The sequence below is a fragment of the Leptidea sinapis genome, chromosome 15 (genome assembly GCF_905404315.1).
Source record: "Leptidea sinapis chromosome 15, ilLepSina1.1, whole genome shotgun sequence".
NCBI classification, from domain to species: domain Eukaryota; kingdom Metazoa; phylum Arthropoda; class Insecta; order Lepidoptera; family Pieridae; genus Leptidea; species Leptidea sinapis.
In genome coordinates, this window is record NC_066279.1 from 3,863,348 (window position 1) to 3,886,998 (window position 23,651).

Consider the following 23,651-nt stretch of genomic DNA (forward strand, 5'->3'; position numbering starts at 1 on the left):
GACAACCAAACGCTACGTGTTCCGTGGATCAAAATTTATTACGAAAAATAGAAGAAAGTCTTTCTAGTGCTATTAAAAAGGAACTACCGTGCATTATTAGGCAGGTGTTGGCAACCGAATTAGAACCCTTTAGATTACAAATTCAGGCACTAGAAGAGTCGGCTAAATCAATTAATAAACAATATGAGGAACTATTACAAATGTTTAATAAAAGGACGGAGGAGGTTACCTTACTACGCAGTGATCTTAATCTACAGCACACTGAGAATCAAGCCTTACGCGCTGATAATCAACTACTCTCCGCACGGATAGCCCAGCTAGATCAACACACCCGCTCAACTAATGTGGAAATACAGTGCGTTCCAGAGCACAGTGAGGAGAATTTTATTAAGTTAATCCAGCAACTTGGTAAAATAATCAGTTGTCCTATCGCTGATAACAATATCCATTATTGCTCTAGACTAGCTAAACAGAACAGCAAGAATCCTCGTCCGCGCTCCATACTTGTAAAATTCAGCAGTCCGCGCCTCCGGGATGAGTTTCTTGCAGCTACAAGTAAATTTAACAAACTTAACAGGGATGACAAATTGAACAGTAGTCATCTGGGCATTGGAGCAAACAAGAAGTCTGCTGTTTTTGTGGTTGAGCATCTCACTCCTGAGAATAAGTATCTCCACGCAATGACACGTAGAAAAGCGAAGGAGTTGAACTACAAATATGTATGGGTACGTGACGGAAGAATTTTTGTGCGCAAGAACGACGAAACTAAGTATGTACATATAAAGAATATAGACTTTCTAAATAAATTGTCATAGTTCCGTTAAAGTTGATTTATTATAATTACTAAAGGGCACCTTAAACAATATTAGTTTTTATTATCAAAATGTTAGAGGATTAAGAACCAAAACCATTGAACTTTTCAATAACGTTGTTTGTTCAAATTTTGATGTTATAGTTTTTACGGAGACATGGCAAAATAGCAGTGTTTTAGATAATGAACTGTTTGATAATAGATACATACTTTACAGACGCGACCGTGAAAGTAGCCATGCCATCAAACAGCTTACTTCATAATGTATTTACAGACTTTTTATCGCTCAATAATTTGGTTCAAAACAATGATCACTCAAACATAAAAAACAAAATTCTAGATCTTGTTCTCAGTTCTTTTACTATTACACAATTGTATGTGTGATCCAACCCTCTATCGATAGTAGATCCGCTGCATCCACCACTTGTAGTTAACATGTCTCTTGAATGTTCAGAGAATCTACAAACAAAGTGTGATGCTAGATTCCAATTTTACAAAGCGGATTATACTAAAATTATAAGTGACATCAATGATGTAAACTGGAATACTGTGTTCAAAGACTGTTCAACAGTTAATGATATGTTAGCATTATTTTACAAAATTTTGAGGACTCTGATATCGAAACTTGTTCCTAAATACAAACGATGCAATAAGCATAACTATCCTGCATGGTTTTCTACTTCATTAATCAACAGTTTGCGAGAAAAGTATAAATTTAGAATGAAATTCCGTAAATACGGCAACCCTCGAGACTATTTAACTTTTACAATGTTGTGGGATCGTTGCGCACGATCACAGGATTTAAATTATGCAAAATATTTGGAAAGCTTAGAATCATGTTTAAACTGTAATCCTATATTATTCTGGACTTACATTAAACAAAAAAGAGGTAATAGCAGTACTTTTCCAGCTGAAATTTTTTCAGACAACAAAAATGCAACAAATGGCCCCGATATGTGTGAGTTATTTGCCTCACAGTTTTCTTCTATTTATAACATGGATACCATCTCTGTTCCAACTGGGTCTCATGAGCCGACTGCAACCAGTAGCTTAATGGCCCTTTCCGTCACAACATCTCAAGTATTTAGAGTGTTAAAAAGACTTGACACTACAAAGGGAGCCGGTGCAGATGGAATTCCGTCAGTCTTTGCAGTCAAATGTGCTAGTGCTTTAGCACTGCCTCTAACTATTATCATAAATAAATCTCTCGGTACTGGTGTATTTCCATCTGCTTGGAAAGAGTCTCTTGTTTTGCCATTGTTTAAGAGCGGCAACCTTAAGCACGTCATAAATTATAGGCCTATAACAATAATTCCCGTATTTGCTAAAGTTTTTGAGGTTCTGGTGTATCCAATTCTGTCATTCCATTTAAGACAAATTATTATAACTCAACAACATGGGTTTATGAAAAAGAGATCTACAGCTACTAACCTTATGTCCTTTGTCGGTGATCTGTCTGTGGAAATGGATCATGGTCATTCAATTGACACTATTTATACCGATTTCTGCTTGCTAGGCTTTTGACAAAGTTAACCATGAACTTCTTATTTACAAGCTTTATTCTTCTGGAATCGATGGTATGTTCTTAAAATGGTGCAAGTCTTACTTAACTAACCGCAAATCTTCTGTTGTCATTGGAGGCTATTCTTCTAAGCCTTTTACTACTCTGTCAGGTGTCCCACAAGGCTCCCATTTGGGACCATTATTTTTTAACTTATTTATTAATGACATATACAATTGCTTCGAAAATTCTAGGTTTTATTTATTCGCTGACGATCTTAAATTTTTCAGACAAGTTAATTTGGCCGATGAAGCTCTTCTTCTTCAAAATGACTTAGATAATCTAGTAATCTGGTGTCAGGAAAATGGAATGAGATTAAACACTGATAAATGTCACGTAATCCGCTTTAGTAGACAAAAAAATAATTTACCCACGAGAACATATTATGTTAATGATATTGCTTTGGCTGAAGTGAACCTCGTTAGCGATCTAGGGGTCATCATCGACAACAGGTTAAGGTTTAATTCCCATATTGATGCAATTACTAAAAAAAGCTTTCAGATTTTAGGCTTTGTGTTACGCAACTCCAAGCCCTTTAAAAGGCCCACAACAAAAATCACCATTTATAATGCTCTAGTGCGGAGCACTTTAGAATATTGTACTGTCGTTTGGAACCCGCATTACGATGTATATAACAAACGCTTAGAATCAGTTCAGAAGAGGTTTCTCTGGCATTTATCTTATAGCTGTAATCTAGCGAAAAAAATTCCTTCTTATACAGGTAGACTGCAGTATTTCCACCTTTACTCACTTAAGTCCCGTAGAACTTTGCTCAACAGTATGTTCCTCTTTAAATTACTACATAATATTATTGATTCTCCTCATCTTATATCGAAACTAAACCTCGCTGTGCCAAAAACTCAACCGAGAGCGTGTAAGAAATATAATCCATTTCTCTGTAATTATGCAGGATCTAATTTAGGCTATTTCTCTCCCTTGAATAGAATTACCAGGGAATATAATAGTCATCACGATGAAGTCGACATATTTGATCATAACTTACATAAATTTAAAACATATATTAAAACGGTTCTTTCAAGGGAGGGATGACCTCAATCGTTATTTTTCTTTTTTGTGTAAATTTATATTAATATTGTACTCATAGATATATAATAATTTATAGTTCTTATTTTATTTTGTGGCTTAATTTAATTGAATAGCATGTCATTTTCGCCTATAATTGAGGCATCACTTACCATGTGAATGTTATTGTTTTTGTATTATACTGTGTTTATATTAGTGTATAACTTGTTGGCGGAATTTAATAAATAAATAAATAAATAAAATAAATAAAAACAGACAGAAGTTTCTCTAAAGGCCAAGTAGAAGCCTGCCAACCCATTCGTGTTGTTCTTTAAACATACTCCGTGATTTGATCAAATTACTCAGGGAATTGACCAAATCTCTGCGACATGTATATTATATATTTGACCAATTCGCTCTGGGCTTGGCACCAGAGTGATTTCAAACAAAATAGACGAACCACAGACTAGAGTATTAAAAAATAGCCAGTGGATACACATACCTTGTAAAGTATTTAATGGATTTATATTGTTTGAGAAGGCTGACGAAATATCTAAGTTTTTTATATGGTACGTAGGTAATTCAGCGTAGCATATTATTACGTACTCGAATTTTGAGATGTCGTACAAAATTATGTATTAGATCGATGTCCAATAATTTAGTATACTAATATGTTTCCGTTTAGTGAATGCAATTAATAAAATGGCTGAAAGCCATCGTTGAAAGCAATGTTTTAGTAAGCAACATTAACCATTTAGCGAAGGTGCATATTTAATGATGTTAGTGAACTTTTTAATGTATGTTTAGGTTAGATTAAGTTTTGTTTGGTTGGGGTAGAATATGTTAGTTAATTTCAACCTACGCAAAATAACATGAAATATTATTTAATGACTCCATATTATTATGTTCATGTGATTACTAGCATTCTAGTCCAAACCACGGTGAATGAACTGTAAAGATTTCCACAAACTTATTAAACTTTAATGCTATATGTCTTTGTGCCGCATAATGCTATGCCAACCCTTACTAGGCTCTCATGGGACTTTCTTCCATGTCTTATAAACTAAAAGATGAATGATGCTATTTCAATTAACGATCAGCCTGGCTATTCAATTAAGGCTGGCTTTGAATAAGCTCTTACTGACTGGCTGACTTAACCAGATAGCCCCAATAGAATTATATTCTTAGTTAGTACTAATTTTTTAAGTGCAATTTATTTACACCAAAAAAGTATGATTACATTTGTCAAATGTGTAAGTTAATGTTGTTCTATGAAAATCATAGAAACAAATAAAAACAATCGTAGAGTCAAAGCGTATTATTATAAAATTGTCTACTTAACAGAATATTTGATTCATTTGTTTTGAATTATCCTTACTAATATAATAAATGTGAAGGTTGTTTGTTACGCTTTCAGGCCTAAGTCACTGAGCCGATTTTCATGAAATTTAATACAGAGATAGCCAATTTAGACAATAGTTTGGGAAAAGACATAGGCTACCTTTTATCGCGAAAAAAGACTTGGCGGGGTAGAAATACGGGGTGGAGATTTGTATGAAAGTTCGTCACGATTGAAGATAACATCATGAAACTTTATTTCAGGCCTTTGATAAGTAATATATAAATATTTGTTCTAGTGTTTTTAAAATTTAGACCTGTGTGGGGTGAAAAAGGGGGGATGAAAGTTCTATAGTTGGTAGCTTATAAAAATGTATTAACCACAGCAGTTTGTAGTGTATTATTTACAAAGTGAGTATATTAAAAAAATGCTGCCCAAGTAAGTACTGCGCTCGCACGATGTCGCGTGTAAAAGCTAATATCATGCATATAAACATAACTATATATTTATATTCCTTCTGTTAATAATTACATAATATTGTCTGTTAAGTTTTCTTGTTTGCATCAACTTTGCACTGTTTAACTATGCTTGTTATTTTGTTTACTTTACAACTTTCTATAGCAAGTGTTAATCTGATTACGTGACTAAAATTTAAATCTATTGTTACAGAAATGTATGTTAAGATACAAATTTAAGAATTATGTATCGTATAAAGAATTTGGTTTAGTGGATATTAGATTATTGATGTTATAATATAAATGGTGTTGTGTCTGGAAACTAGTCAGAAAGTTTTTACGTTTTAAGTCCTAGCTAATTCTAATTATTAAAAATATGTGAATATTTACAAGTAGGTAATAATACCATCGTTCGAGTTTCAAATATTCGTCAAAATGATTTGAGAGCTAAATTGAATTATCGTGTCTCATTGAAAAATGGATCTGCAACGTAAACCCTTTCATGCTATGATTTTAAATGTGGCCTTAACTAGATAAGTCATTTGATCGACTTCAAATGGCGTTTATGGGAGGCCCTTCTAAAACAACCACCTACCGTTGACATAACGATTTTAAGAATGGTCGTCTCTCGTTGGGCGATGAAGAAAGAAATGGCCATCCTCCCACAGCATTTACCGAGGAAGTTTTTTTTTATGAAACTGTTAAATGTTTACACATTACTGCTTCACAGCAGAAATAGGCGCCGTTGTGGTAACCATAATCTAGCCGGCTTTCTGTGCAAAGGAGCCTCGAACTGATGAAACAATTCAACGGACAGATGGCCGTTGGGGCAGTAAAGTCCTCGAATGGCGATCACGTACCGGAAGACATAGTGTTGGTAGGTCCCCCACAAGATGGACCGACGATCTGTTCAAGATCGCCGGAATACGTTGGATGAGGAAATATTTGGGGGAGGCCTTTGTACAGCAGTGGACGTCTTCCGGCTGATAATGATGATGATGAAGCAAATTACATACGAAATAATTCGGAACACGAGCACCTTCACGTTCGTGATTAGAATAGTTTCGCGATGGGTGCTGCACAAACTCACCAAAGCTCAGACGCTGGCCCGTGTGGAATGGTGCCCTGACATGATCAATGAATTTGAAGCAGGTCTCAGTACGCTTATGACATTGTGACAGGTGACGAATAACGCGTCAGTCGACAGGGCTTAGACTGGTTTAAAGGAACCAACGGCTACCAAATTAAGGCGACCAAGAAATTTTAAGCTTAAATTTTCTAGTTTCATCACTGTGGGCGATGAAGAAAGAAATGGCTATCCTCCCACGGCATTTACCGTGGATGTTTATTTTTATGAAACTAAGGGACGAGATGAGTAAGGCGTTCAGCTGATGGTAATAGATACGCCCTACCCATTGCAATGCAGTGCCGCTCAGGATTCTTGAAAAACCAAAAATTCTTTATTTAGTGTCGATTTCATTACGAACTTAAAGCTGTGTTAATACCGAATGGTATACTACAAAATACCTGCCAGAAGTTTTATGAGATCTCTTACAATTGACAATGTATATAATACACAGATTATCCATGTGTTGGATTTTATGATGAGTATGTTTGCACAATAAGCTTTATTACTACTACCTTAGATCCTTAAACGTCTAGATAGACGATGACAGCTGTTAAAACGTTAAAAAAATAGACTTTAGAACTGACCTCTATTTTGATCAATCCACACACATTAACACAAAGTTTGAAACAAATCGCGAGGTGTAAGACGTAGCTTGTCACACACACTAAACTAATATTCCTGGCCTATTTTTATCGGTTCTCTAACAGCTTGAGACTCTATCTAGATGTATTAATTACTACGTAGTACGATAATATTCTAATCTTTATCGGTATTACGATGACATACTAAGCTTCTTACAACACGAGCCGTTATATAATGAGAAAAGTTTATTACAAGACGCAGAAGGTTTTAATTCTCGGGTCTTATATTAAAACTTTTAATTGATTGCCCCGGGATATTTTAATTGGAAAATTGTTAGATTGTTCTTATAGCTTCTGTGTACTTTTAAGACTTACTATTACTTGCAAAGCTTACAATTTATTATAAATTTAACTGTTTATTTTTTCTGTGTAATTAATTATTCATAGATTAAAATATATCAGCGATACTTAAGTATTTCTAGCACCATTAGATACCCATATATCTTATCATTAATGTAACTGTATTTGAATCAAATCTAAATCACTTTATTCTTTTTTAGTTTTCTGGGGGTTTCTTGCCCAAAAAATCTTTACTTATGAAATACTTATAGAAGTTAGTTCTATCAAATTATTTGAGTTTGTTCATTTTTAATGGGCGATAATAATTAGCCCATATTTTACTCTATAGCATGACCCATTTGCCAGTGAAAGTTCTATCTCTAGCCGGAAAAGTCAAACAGATTTTTTTCCTTTCTGGTTTTAGTCACGTGCATATGCATTTTATAAAATAATTTTATTTTGACATTGCAGAACACAGAACAGAACAGACAATTGAATTGAAATTTTAAAAAATCTCTTTTTATAAAAAATCTGCTATACATTACATATTGTACGTTCGATATCAGTGTAAAGCTTTTTCAAATCAAATAACTATATTTGTTTGATCGAGTATTGACTCGATTACCATTGGGTAAACCGTTTAATAAATTAAAAAGTCTTTATTTCTACTACTTTACAAAATTATAACAAAAAATTAACTATACATTAAGATTAATTAGTTGTGGTAGCCTCTTCACTTAAAGCCTCCCCTAAACCTTTCCAATACACTCTATCTCTGGCTCTTGTCATCCAGTCCGGTCCGACTCTTTTAGTAAAAATATCGCAGTGTCTTCTCCCTCTTTATCTTTATCTTCCTTCCCATGGTATTCATTCTGTAATTCTTTTCGTCCATGACTGGAATCGTCTAATCTGCATATACCTGCTCAGCCAAATTTCAGCCGTCTAATCCTTGCTATGGCATCAGTGAGTTTAGTTTTTAATCTTATATATTTATTGTTCATTTTGTCTGTGATTTGGATGCCTAGCATGCTCCTTTCCATTTTTTTTTGGCTGACGGCAATCTTCCTTTCATCCTCCTTCCTTAGCAGTTTCTGTTCCGAGCGCGCTTGTACATGCTCACTGAACGTACGAATATAATTTACATTCGCGATTAACGTGGCAAAGCACGCTATTATGACTATGAGTTCCAAAAACTCATAGTCAATGAATTACTGGCATTCCTTCAGCACGCAATGGATAGTATGCACGGGATCAGTATCATCAAGATCGTGCGTCAAATTTCACGAATGAGTAGATTATCAACGACGAGACGCTCCTGTACCAGGTTTTGATCAAAACTTATAATATAACGATATTGTTCAGTACTTAGTGAAGAAGACAAAGTTCCGGTTGGGGTCGAAAAGTTGGTGATACGTCACGCAGTAGATTTTAACGATTTTGTTGTTCGCGTCCCGACACAACATTTATCGACCATCCTGAACGTGAAGCTGTGGCCGAAAGGCCTCGTGTTTCGCTAGTATCGCAGACGTCGCCAACCGCCAGAAGTTACCGAATCCGATCCTCACATAACTGCGAAAATGTGACGTAAATTTAAGTTACATTAAAATGTATGTTAGACTATAAGGTATTTATGTTATGGGCCATGTAGCTTGAATTATATGATTTATTATACAATGTTTAATAATAATAATTAATTAATATATACATCATACATAGACTCCATCAGAATTTTACACAATTTTATCTATTCTGAAATGAAAACCGAGCTTTGAGAGTTACACAAAGGTAAAGCTTCATATTGGAACTACGAGTATCTATCCTAGATTGCATGAATTTCAAACGGGCTCAGACGCCCGTGGAAGTGAAATTTCCTGACTTAGCTGATTTACATGGAATAATCCGGCGTATAATCCACTAACTTTGGACCGAACTGGAATATTCTATTAGCAAGTTATATGCGGAGTATTTTTTATTTAATAATATGTAAGATAGAATAAGGTAACATAACTGAATGGTTGTTCATATATTTCACATTCAGATTTTTATATTTGGTTTGCAAATTATCAGGGCAGTTTAAACTTGTGTCAGTTTCACAAATATAATATTATATTTGTGAAACTGACACTAGTTGCTTACTTTATAAAGTAAGCAATATGGAAAACTTTACTTATTTCTAAATTATTTCTGAATAGAAATGTGTGTTTATATAATGAACTTATGATTCGATATTTCATAGAAATATATATTTAAACTATAGCTACAATCATTTGAATACATAACTTAAATTTAAGTAGAATATCAAGTGTCTGTATTGTATCTAAAGACGGTAAATAATAACATAATATAAAGTAAATAAAAATAATTATCTGTGGAATCTGAAAACAGTAAAAGCAAATATTAAAACACGGTGGAATTAATAATTTCACCCACCCCTGGCTCTGTATATAATGAGGTAGGGAGGTAGTCGTGGCTTACTTCAATGTTACATATTTATAAATACCGCATTGAATCCCCCTAACAAAAGTCTCGTCGTAATCAACGAGAGAATTGTTGGTTGTAACACACTGTTTACACGAAAATATAGCGGTACATGAAACTTTATGTATGTTGCTTCTTCGCGCCTGTTAAAGCGCATTCACACTACGTCCGATCAGAGTCCGATCCGTATACGTAAAAACACGGTCCAGAGTAGTCGTAGAACTATTGCTATTGTATTTTACACACTAGATCCGGCTTCCGTCATCTGATTTTTTTCCGTTAACCGTTAATCTCGATTTCGGAGAAGATTATTCACGGCCCGAAGTAGTCATAGTATTATTTGTATGAGTGCGTGCAAGGCGCACAAACTTTTAACCTTGGAGCAGAGACACGTTTTACTTCATATCAGCCTACTATTTGATATTGTGCACGGCTTTGTCGACTATGATAAATTGATCTCTAAAATATCATACTGTACAACGTCAATCTGCACGAGACACACGAATCGGCTATATGAAAAACTCCACTATACAAACTGTTCCAAAAACTCTTTCATAATACGGGTAATACACACTTACAACACAATATTCAGTCACTAGACCTTTTCAGCATAAATAGATCTAAATTCAATTAAGAACTCATAGCTACTTTCATTTAATATGTAGATAGATATTTAGTTGCAATATTTCTTATGTAACGACACGACCTATATAATCTCAAAATAAGTCTAATTTTTGTTTAGTAGGTCTAATTTGCGCAGTAATTATACTAGCTACGGCAGACTGGGGCGTCGTTATGGTACCCATAAACTAGCTGTCATCCTGTGCAAAGGAGCCAAGAGTTTAAAACCGCATTGAGAAGTATTCAAAAAACGTTGCGTTCACTTATATAACAATTCATACAATGTAGATATTACGTTCGAGTGAAATAAAAAATATTTTTTTATTTTTGAATAACAAATAAATCTTCAATTTATTTTTTTTTGGTGAAATGAGGATGTGAGATAACAAAGTGGAGCGGAAATGAGTTGGAGCGATGTTAGAACGCTGCCTTCATGAGACACGTCACAAGCGAAGCCTCTCATCGCCACGTGCAATGGCATTCGGGGAAATAGCTTTATTTAATAGAATTTTTATGAAAGAAATAATATTACGAAGCGTTTTAATTTATATTGCGTATTTTTAGAAACATGCACTTCGCTTATGTTATGCTCACTATTGTTATAAAGGTCACTTCGAATTTTCGCGAGAGCCATAAAATTTGATAGAAACCAGCGTAAGAAATAATGACCTTATGATTCGCACAATAAGGTGTAGTATGACATAGCTTGCTGCTACATAAACAACCAGTTGACTTGTTTATTCCTTCTTGATTGTTTATTATTCCCAATATTGTTTGACATCATTTGAGAATAATCCTTATTCAGTAAGCCGACGGGTGATACATATTAGTATGAAGCGAATTGTTGTTACCGAGTAAGAAGTGGTTTACTAACAGCTAAAACGTGTAAATTTTTTATTTTTTTAGAACCATACTGATGTTTTCCGAACGCTGTAGTCTTGATTCGTAACTTTATTAATGTAAATGTAGAATTCCTACCACAATACAATACATAGCTACTTACTCACTTGAATGTAAACATGGTTCACTTGATTTGAACAAATCTTAATATATACAAATCTCGTGTCACAATGTTTGTCCTCAATGGACTCCTAAACTAATGAACGGATTTTAATGGTGATTACTTCATGGAGTGCAGTTTGGTCCAACTTGAGAGATAGGGTAGTTTTTATTTCGATTTGGGACCCATAAATATTTTTATTTTCAATATTTGTTTTGTATGGACATCTTTTCTATGAGAGAATTTAGTGACGCACGGTTTGACAGTTCCGCTGTGAAACAATTTCATTCTAACAACAGGGAGCATTCTTTACGAAAAATTTCTTGATGTTTAGAAATTTTATTGGCAAATTCGTATAAAACTGTATTTTTTTATTATCTACAGAACAACGTCTGTCGGGGCAGCTAGTGTTATTAAAAACTCTCGAGCGGCATGACGAGCTTATGAGACTCAGAAAATAAACTCATTAAAGTAAAATAATATTTCAACAGAAATCTAATCGTATTGTTGTTATATTTATTATATAAGGTTTGATTTTATTACAATTAATTTTCAACGATGTCTCTAATTGTTGTATTGGCGGATATAATTTAGAACGATATCTGAAAATTTTGTATTTGTGGATACTCGTATAATAAATAATTTATTATTTCATTGGTCTGATTTTATTGCGCATCTAAAATTTCAAAGGGACTACGAATAAAATTTCAAATAATTCAATCGATGTGAAATCAGTGATTTAATACAGCATCTGAATTCTCAGTCACGTTTTGAAACATGAATAATGAAAGCTGCTTCAGTCCGTAATGCTATTAGTACTACAACTCTACTTTCTGTATTTATGTGACCTCATTGACAACAAAGAGATGTTGAAGTATTGCAGTGACTTCAGATGAAGCTCGTATGAAGGGCTAATTAGATATCTGCTAATTTGTCACAGTTGTGTGACAGTTATGTCGAAAAAAAATATCTTATTTGGCTTATGTTTTAAAATCAGAAAGGGTAGTATTATAGTTTATCAATGACCCTTCACTTATACTGTAATTGAAATGAATTCATTTTAAGTAATTAATCCCAGAAATTGTACAAAACAAATGTTTTAAGAAATTAGAGAGAATTGTTAATAAACCTTTGTGTGATAAAGGTTACTATAACATAAATGATATCCTTAATAATACCATAGATTGAGAATGGAGCCACCATCGTCAGGCGTCAGGCATCATATTTAATAGTAAATATTATTGTAAGATATTTCTTCTTCTTATCAGGTCGGAGGCATATTTTTTCGAATGTGTCTTTCTGAATAAAAATATTTTCATTTTGTTTTGAATTTATACTTAGTATTAATACTTATGTAGAATGAATTATAATTATTATTCACCAATATATGCGTTTAAAAAATATCAGAAGACCTTTTTGCTCCAACACAAATTAAAAAATACGGCTATATTTAATATACAAAAAGAATAAATCCTTCTTATAAATTCAAAAATCAGCGCAAACGAATAAAAGCAGATTATTGTCTAATAATTAGCACAATAATAAGGAAAAGTATGATCTCTACCTTGTTTGAATCGTGCTCATTTCTGATTTATAACTAACTAGCTAAGCCGACACACACTGTTCTGTCAATAGAAACAAAAATTAGAATGGATATAGTATGCTATCTATTTTTCTGTAGACCTATATAAGATACACAATTCCATCATACATTATTTTGTTATATCTCAAAGGGACACCTCCAACAAATACTAAACAAACAAATTATATACTTAAACATTTCTTGAGAATTATGCTGTCCATTGATGAAAACAGTATTAATATCGATGCAGAATTTTCATCCCTTCAAATATATATTTACAATCTAATAGCGTCCCTCATTGTGAATAATAATAAGGCTAGTAAGTGTTATTTTAGTATTTAAATATAAGTACATTTTATTAAAGATTCCTCAACTTGATGGATGTATGTTGTACATAGATTATATTGTATATTTTGCAGTATTATAAGATGAAAAGATGAGCTGGAAGTTTCTTATCTGTTCTTCTCCCCATTTCAAAGCTCCTTTATACAAAGATGTAGAGTCATGACATAATAAATAAAGGTTATTAGATTTTCATATTCACTTTACTTGTAAATTCTTTTCCCTATACTCTATCTCTAGTAGCTATTCTAACACACGCAATATCAAGCACTTTAAGTAATACATATTTTATTTGAATTGCTACGGTACACTTTCTGCTCATCATATTAAAAGCCTCTACATAAAATTACTTCGTTTTTTCACCGCCGCAACCATTTTAAGTGGAATTAACCATGCACGAAAACTTTTACGGTATTACATTTGAATTTCGTAAGAATATGTTGAAAGCTTATATAAATAAGTGTGTCAATAATTTAGGTTTTAAAATTTATGTAACCTATTTGTTTCTAATCTATTGTTCTGTCTTTGAAATTATGTAGTAGTTAGTAGAAAAGAACTCTTTGTTTTAAAAATACTATTTTACAAATATTGTTTGGTGAAACTGTATTTTTCTGCTTAAAAATAATTTTCAATATTTGTAGCTGACAGCGGGTATAACAAATGATGTATTCATTACAAGCACTATTATTATGTAGGTATCAAAAAAACCTGAGTGAGATTCCTATAATAAAATATATTCAAATAATATGATTCTCAGAAGCACTAAATCGAAATTTAAAGGTATTTTAAGATTTAAATTATATGATTTTTTTTAATACACGGGAGTGGGTCAGGGGTTGGAAATAATACTCCGCTTATAGGAACGAGTCTTTATTTGCGTTCACTTTTTCTGAACTTGCGCTTCGCCGGTCTGCCGCTGTCCTTCTAGTGGGCGGCGGTACCTTCAACGCGTCACACCACACCGAACACTAAGTCTCTTCTATCTTCTTCCTCTTGGAACACTTCCACTTTTCACTTCTTCTTCTTTTCTTCTTCTTCTTCTTTACACTTTCGAGTCAGAACTAGAACTGCCGTAGGCCACACTTAGTACGGCTTATATACCCCGGGATCCGTTCTATTTTCAAAATGATTCTCCCATTCCATCTTTAAATTTAAATTGTACTAGAAAATTCTTCTGCTTACACATTTTCCATCCCTTTTTTTCTATTCGATTTGATCCTGAACTTACTAGAAATTTCCTTTAACTTTACAAAACCCAAAAAAATCCATACACTGGTAGGTGTATCGAACCCGGGTCTACATCGTTTAAAGTAAACACTTTTCCGCTGACCTACGAGTATTGCTGACGCAGCTGTTAAAATTAACAATGTCTTGAAGTCTGACAACTCTCGTCATATACTTCGAAGGGTTGCTACGCAACAATATTATATAAATTTTAAGATGGGATAATTTTTAGGAGGAAAGTTGTAAGAAGTTCCAGTAGCAGTGAGCCAATTTTAAAATGACTGAGGTCTGGATATGTGACAGTGAAGTTGAATAAATAAATACACAAATAAAGGCTTAATTATATCTAATTCTAGACGAAAAGAAGAAAAAGTAACTTAGCTTACAATTATATTATTATTCAAATATAAACTTAACCATTAAATTTAAAATTATTTAGTTCATTTTACATACATACCATCCTAAAAATATTTATATTTAATTACACGAAAACGGAATATAACCTCATTGACAGGTAGACGCTTATCTTAAATTGTAATATTTACAAACATTTCTTTTTCTTTATGAAAATAACGACAGACGAGACGAGCAGGACGTTCAGCTGTTGATAATTGATACCGCCTGCCCATTCCAATGCAGTACCGCTTAGGATTATTGAAAAACCCAAAATTACCGAGCGGCACTACAGCTGCGCTCGTCACCTGGAGACATTATCTCAAGTTACAGAAGTTGTCAAGTCTCATTTGCCCAGTAATTTCACTAGCGACGGCGCCCTTCAGACTGAAACACAGTAATGCTTACACATTACTGCTTCACGGCAGAAATGTCTATTTCTAGTCTTATAAATGTACCTAACTGGAATAACGTCAATACAAAATAAATCTTGTATAATTTTCAATAAAGTTTCAGCTTTCTCGAGTTCTACGATATATAATAAGAATGTACGTGTTCGTAACTTTCTTTTGATTTACAACATTTATTTGTGCTCGTGTCAAATAGGTTTGAAACCTGTAAGGCTGTACGTTGCCTTAAGATTCTACATAGGCTGCACTAAAAGTATCGGGAATGGAATATTTCTACTGTTCCTGTCATATTAAAATCTTTTTAATTGAAAACTCCTTGGTTTTATTCAAATTCAAATTCAAATATTTTTATTCAAAATAGGATGTGAAATCACTTATTGAAAGTCAAAAAAAAAACTACCACCCATTCCAAATTGAATGCCTCAGGCCTGAGAAGAATGGGCGCAACAAACTCAGCGGTGTTTTTTTTTTCATCAAAAGTATGTTTTACAATTAAAGTAACATTTACAAAGTAACATTGTACAATTAAACTTATTATTTAATAGCCTGAGGGCGGTCGCTCCATTCCCAATCTGTGGTATCATTAAGAAAGTCATTTATGTTATAGTAACCTTTACCACACAAACGTTTTTTAACAATTCTTTTGAATAACGTAACACCTTTGTTTTGAACATTTTCTGGGATCTTGTTGTAAAAGCATATACATCGCCCCACAAAAGACTTACTAACTCGACCAAGCCGAGTAGTAGGCATCATCAGTTTATGTCTGTTCCATTTAAAAATCGAATACCATTTATTTATTTAAAAAAAGATTCTCGGTCTTGTCACAAGGTCTTGTCAAACTTGTTTAGTCGTTGAGAAAATGGAATTGACTCGAGAAAATTCTAGAGCGATGACATCATCCTGGTCCATCACGACAATGCGAGTTCTCACACCGCGCACAGAACAAAAGAGTTTTTAGAGCAAGAAAACATAAAATTATTAGACCATCGGCGGATGGCGGTACAGCCCCGACCTAAGCCCTAATGATTACTATACTTTCCCTAAAATAAAGAATAAATTGCGTGGTCAGAGATTTTCATCACCTGAAGAAGCTGTGGACGCCTACAAAACGGCCATTTTGGAGAACCCACCTTCCGAATGGAATGGTTGCTTCAATGATTGGTTCCATCGTATGGAAAAATGTGTCAAATTTCGCGGAGAATACTTCGAAAATCAATAAATACATTTTTAAATAGTAATGTTGTGTCACTTCTTTGATTCCCGAAATTTTCAGTGCCGCCCTCGTAACGATAACACGAAGCGCTAGAATTTATTTATTACTTCTGTTAGATTAAAGTAGTATTAATGAAGATGAACTATTTTAAGCAAGTGTCTCTATTTTTGAAGTGAAAACTTCTATAGCCGTGTTGGACACTTTTTCTTAAATGAAAATCTTATAGGTTCACGTCATCGATATGCTCATAACTGGCGCACGCGATAAATGAAAAAAAATATATAAATATATATAGATAGTATTATACACTATCTGAATGGGTGAAATCTTGTGAGCTAGCGTCACCGAAATGGTTATAGCAGTATATCTGTAGTTATTCAAGTGACATTAGTACTGTGTATTAATCTATCTATGTATCTATCTAGAGATTACAACGTATAGAGTCACTCATCACGATATCTCTGGAACCATTAGAACTAAAGACTTGAAATTTGGTAGGAATATTCTTTTCACCGAGTAGAGGTCAGCTAAGAAGCCGGATTTTACGAAATTCCACCCCACCCGCAAGAGTTTTTTTTTATTATAAACAGAACAACGTCTGTCGGGTCAGCTAGTGTCTTATAAGTGAAATCGAATTTATTCATATATATATAGTCAAAAGTGCTATAACTTGTCATTCGTAGCTGTCAAAAAACTATTAATAAAATGTACAAATTATTAAACGGCACGTACCTTTTATTATTTCTTCTTAAATTGAATGATTTGACAAGATTTTCTTATATTTCTTAAAGAGTCATTATATTCACATTCATATGTGTATTGTTAGGGCAGGGTTAGGATGTTAATCAACTTGAAATTTTCCCGAAACGAGTCTCTTGGTCACATATTATAATTTTCGGAACACAAAAATACTATGAACATCCGCAGCATTTCTCCACAATAATAATTTTATTTCCTTTACACGTATTTTTCATCATACAGCTGACACTCGTAATTGAAGTGCTGTAATTAGGGCGCCTGCTTCATGAAATCCTCGAAATGCACTCGCAGCTCGTTTCCGCTCTACTTGTCTGTGCCGGTTCACTATACCAGGAATTCTGCGAAAGACATTTCATATTTAATCATTAAATATTCTCTTACAATTTCATTTCTTATACCAATGTATTAATGTGGTCCTTAAAATGATCGTAAAAGTAGTAAGAATTTCTTAAATGAATAAAAGTAGTTTATAAAACTAAAAAACAAACATTATTTCAAAAGATAATGGATGAAATTTAAACCAAACATCAATTCCTACCTTATCGATGATAGATGAAAAAATTATATAAATTTAACAAAAATCTTATTTTGGGAATTAAAAAATCGAATAATTTTATCAAATTAATGTATTGTCATCAGTCCTCGATATTAATCGATGTAGATTTCTATAAAGTTTCAACAAAATGTACCTGTTCAAAGTATGTCATAATTGCGCCCAAATGAGTCAGTTACAAACAAATATACATACAGGTGAAGCTAATATAAAACGTGTAAAAATAGCGGTCTAATAAGGCATTCCCACAAAGAGTTCTGTTTTATCAACACTACATATTATAAAACAAAGTTGGCAAAGTTGTAGGTAATAAAAAGATCTTGTAAATGTTCGGAAAATAAGGCGTTTCACAGATAATTCATAAATGTCATTTCGTAGTAGCAATATTATGGATTACAATTAATCAAATCTATTTATAGTTAATAATAATGAAAAAAAATGTATCGTATAACACTAAATTATTATCCTTTACACATTTAAAGTGTATTTGGGACATAAAAAAGTATATTTTCACCAAATTTCGTGAAAAAAAAAATTAGTTTTGAAAAATAAAATAATTAAAAACCAAAAACTTGATTTTTTGAATTTTTTTACATAAATTTTGTGGTTATGTCTAAAAATTAAAAAAAAAAAAGTTGTAGATTTCTTTATTACCTACAACTTTGCCGTTTTTAGCTTTACAACACCCCTCCTTTTCCACATACCGACCTCGGATCGCCCGTAATTTATTTTTCCTTTAATTTTCTAATGGGTTTCATCCTACTATTTTTTTTTTTCACTTTTTGTCATTTTCAAAAGCTTCACCACTGGTCTATGAGGTATGTTGGCGCATGAAATAGGCAGCACGCGTTCACTTCCCGTCTGTGCACGGCACAAGGCAAAGCACAATTTACTACTCAGTTCAGTGCAATTGAACTAATTACAAAAACCATGCAGCGTCATTACTAACAGAGGCTTGTCACGACATTCCAAGCAAAGAAAATTATATTTTTCTAGTAATTGTGCAAAGATAGGTGAATCTTCGGCTGTGATTATTTGCTTTGAAACCAATGATACGTTTCTTTGTAATATCTCCAGTGTATTTGGTTTCCAGGTTGGTACTACGTATTGCGATGCATCTTCTATACTCAATAACTCTGAAGTTATTTTTTAATAATTAACAATTATATTTTTGAAGTCATAAACATTTCTCAGCATTTGATCTATTTTTTTCGTTTCATTAATTCCGAAGTGACCGTAAATGGTAACCAAAATTGATATATTGAACTTGAAATTTTAACGTTTGTGGCCGCCCTAAGAACAAAATAATTAGGTTTATTAATAATGGTAGAAACAAGTACAGCCATTTGTACAAAGTTAGTTGTTCAGCGCTGGTCATGTATCTGTTGTTAGTTAGTGTTGTGTTGTTATTGTGGTATTTGTTGTTTCGATATTAAAGACGAAGGCTTTATCAATTAGCTGAACTTATACCCGGGATTAAAGATACATTTCCATTTTTGGGGCTTTTAAAGAATTCATACAATGCGGTTGATAGTAAGTATTAAAGAAATTAACTTTAGAAAATTTCAAGCATAAATCACATAAATAACGCTAGAAACATTATTTTATGACAGTAAGGAACGAGACGAGCAGGACGTTCAGCTGATGGTAATTGACACGCCCATAACAATGCAATGCCGCTCAGTATTCTTGAAATACCCAAAAATTCTGAGCGGCACTACAATTGCGCTCGTCACCTTGAGAAATCGGATGTTAAGTTTCATTTGTCCAGTCATTTCACTCATGCTGCGGCGCCCTTCAGACCGAAACACAGTTTACTGTTGTTAAGCATTAGCTTAAACATTACTGCTTCACGGCAGAAGTAGGCGCCGTTGTGGTACCCATAATCTAGCAAGTATCATGTGCAAAGAAGCCTCCCACTGGTATGGTCATGGTGTTGGAATAATAATTTTATATATCGCACGCTGAGAACAAAAATGACCTATCACAAAATTAGCAAGTTTTGGGAAAAGAAGAATTTATTTATCTGACAAATCAAGCATTTTCTAATTATTCTACAATAACTTTTTTATATTGAAACGAAAGTTATTGATATCTTTTGTACAATATTAATTGATTTGTTGTTTGTTTTTTTTTTTCAAATTATGTCGGTTTTCTGATAATTTTGAGCTTTTTCCCACAAAAGGACATGAAACAGTGAAAGTTATTTAAATGCCATTTATTAAATCACTTCTAAGACGTATTACATACCTGTTATCAATATTCCAAATATGTATCAAAATTGTATCAAAAATCGGTAACAAACCAAACAATTATTATTTTTCTATCTTGCACTGGTTTATATTCTGTAATCTATATATATCAATGTAAAATACCACTCACTCACTCACTGACTGACTAATCACGAAATCTCAGAAACTACAAAGCCTACAAACTTGAAATTTGGAAGGTAGGTTCTGTCTAGGACGTAGGTTTAAGCTAATGGACTAACGGATTTAAGAATTATTATAGATTTATATTAGATTAAATTCAAATTCTTATTCAATATCAAACAATTTTTATTCAATGTTTTGAACAGGATGTGGTGACATCACTTATTTAAACTACTACGCATTCCAAAAAAGAATGCGTTTTTTCTCAAAATAAAATATATTTACAAAGTAATATTGTACGATTATACTTATTATAGAATAGCCTGAGGATGGTCACTCCATTTCCAGCCTGTGGGATACACAGAATGATAATTGAGAAAGTCATTTATGTTATACTAACCTTTATTTACTACACAAACGTTTTTTAACAATTCTTATAAATAATGTAATACTTTTGTTTTGATCATTTTCTTGGTTCTTGTTGTAAAAGCATATACATCACCCCAGAAAAAACTTCCTAACTCAACTAAGCCGAGTAGTAGGCATTAAACTTTTATGTCTGTTCCTGGTGTTAACATTATGGTTACGACAGTTTCTAGCAAATTCACTTATGTGCCTATGAACATAAATCACATTATCAAGAATATATTGAGAAGCAACAGTCAAGATGTTAATTTCTTTGAATTTTTCTCTCAATGATTCATTAGGAACTAGTTTATAAATTGCGCGAATAGCCCTCTTAAGGCATAAAAAGGTATAAAAGGCATTTATTTTCTCAAAATTGATTCCTTTAGAATTCTTGTTGATGTCATTTCTTATACTACTAGATACTACTACCGCTTCGGAAACAAATGGCGCTCTGAGAGAGAAGAAGCGGTGCAAGAAACTCTCCCAGCATTCTTTTTTTATGCGCTCTTTTCACTAAAAATATACAATATTGTACAGTCGCTATAAAATAATCACAATCTAGTCCCAGGCTGTCCAATCATTTAGATATTCAGCAGTGGAGTAATAGGATTTACGACAGAGCCATTTGTTTATAAAACATTTAAATTTATTCATAGATAATGCCTGAACAGTGGCTGGGACTTTATTGTAGAAGTGTATACATTTACCCTTAAAGCTATTATGTATCTTATGAAGCCTACTAGAATTAGTTACAAGCAATCCCTTATTTCTAGTGTTATAATAATGAAAATCACTATTAAGAGCAAAAAGGTGACGATTTTTGTGAACATATATTAAATTTTCATAAATGTACTGACAATAAACAGTCATAATATTTATTTCTTTAAATTTTTCTTTGAGAGACTGTCTATTACCAAGCTGATATATAGCACGAACAGCTCTCTTTTGCAGTGCAAACACTATATCAATGTCAGCAGCATGACCCCATAGTAATATACCGTACGTCATGATGCTGTGAAAATAACTAAAGTACACTAATCTAGTGGTCGCAACATTCGTGTACTCTCTAATCTTTCTAACTGCATATGCCGCAGAGTTGAGTCTATCTGCTGGATGGGTAATATGTGGACCCCACTGAAGCTTTTTATCTAACGTGATACCCAAGAAGACCGTTGTGTCCACAAGTTCCAATCTCTGGTCATTTATAAGTACGTTGGTTTGTACCTCCACTGTGTTTGGTGTAATGAACCGTAAACACTTTGTCTTTTTACTGTTTAAGTGCAGATTACAAAGATAAAGGAAGTGGTCCCGATCATTTACACCCAATTTTACTGAAGGCATGTAGTAGACAAATTTCAATACCTTTAGATATACTCTTTAGGAAATCATTACATTCAGGTAGTTTACCATCAATATGGAAAATGTCTTTAATTGTCCCCATTTTTAAAAGTGGTGACAGACATAATATTAAAAACTATCGTGGGATTTCAAAGGTATCGGTCATCCCAAAATTATTTGAAAAATCTATGACACTTTATTTCCTTTATTACGACCACTAATTATTCCACAGCAACATGGATTTGTAAATAAACGCTCGACGGAAACTAACCTTTGCGAATTTCTAGATGAAGTAATGGATGCCTTAAACAATGGATTCCAGGTAGACACAATTTATACCGACTATTCAAAGGCGTTCGATAAAATTTCGCATGCCCGACTATTATTTAAACTTGAGCGTATCGGTATTCAAGGAGATCTTCTAAGATGGCTGGAGTCGTATCTCCGTAACAGAACACAAGCGGTAGCTGTTAAAGGATTTATTTCTAGTTTTGTCCCTGTTACATCGGGCGTTCCTCAGGGCTCTCACCTTGGCCCATTGTTATTTAACATATTTATTAATGATGTTTTGCAATCTTTTCAAAATTCTAATATTTTACTTTATGCGGATGACACCAAAATATATAAAATAATAAAAGAAAAACAGGACTGTGTTGACCTACAAAGCGATTTAATTGAGTTAGGAAACTATTGTTCCGCTAATGACTTATACCATAATGTTGACAAATGCTGTATGATAACATTTTCGAGGAAAAAAATGCCAATTTTATTCAAATATAAAATAAACAATAAACCCCTTAAAAGGGTGTCAGAAATAAAAGACCTTGGGGTAACGCAAGATTCGGCTCTCTTATTTGAAAATCATATAGACAATATGACAGCAAAGCTTATAAAATGCTTGGTTTTATATTCAGACAGGGAAATGACTTCAAAAATATTCATACTTTTAATCTTTTATATAATGCTTATGTCAGACCATATTTAGAATATGCCTCGACTGCTTGGAACCCACGTTATACAAAATATATAGATGCTATAGAAAGTGTACAAAATAAATTTATTAAAAGATTAAATTATAAGTTTCAAAATTGTAATACTCCTAAATTAAATCACCTATCTTTACAACAGAATTTTACGTAGAGAATACAGAGATCAAGTTTTCCTTTTCAAAATATTACATGACTTAATTGATTCCAATCGTATTTTAAGTAACATTAAACTTAACTGTCCAAAACATTATACACGTTCTATAGATACATTCTTTATCCCTGTTCGTAGAACTAATTATACTAGCAATTGTTTTATTATAAGAGCATGCAACACTTATAATAATAATTATAGTCACTTGGACATTTTTCATAGCAGCTATCCAACTTTTACTAAAAAAATTAAAGAATATCTTAAACATTCTTAAAATATATCCAACCGATAAATTTGATAAATTTTGTTTCATTTGTATTTTTGTGTACTTTTTTCGCCTTATGTTTAATTGTGTATAAAAATCGTTATATTTTGTATTTTATTCACTCCTACTTTGTTTATATTTAAGTGGAAACTTTATTGGCTTGTGTAATATAAATTATGTGTTACAATGTGTATATAACTGGAGCTGTTTGTTTTCCAATAAATAAATAAATAAATTATTCGTCTCAAACCAACGCACTATCTTTGAGAGTGCATTGCTTACCTCGTCATCAATATCTGCACGTCGCTTCAC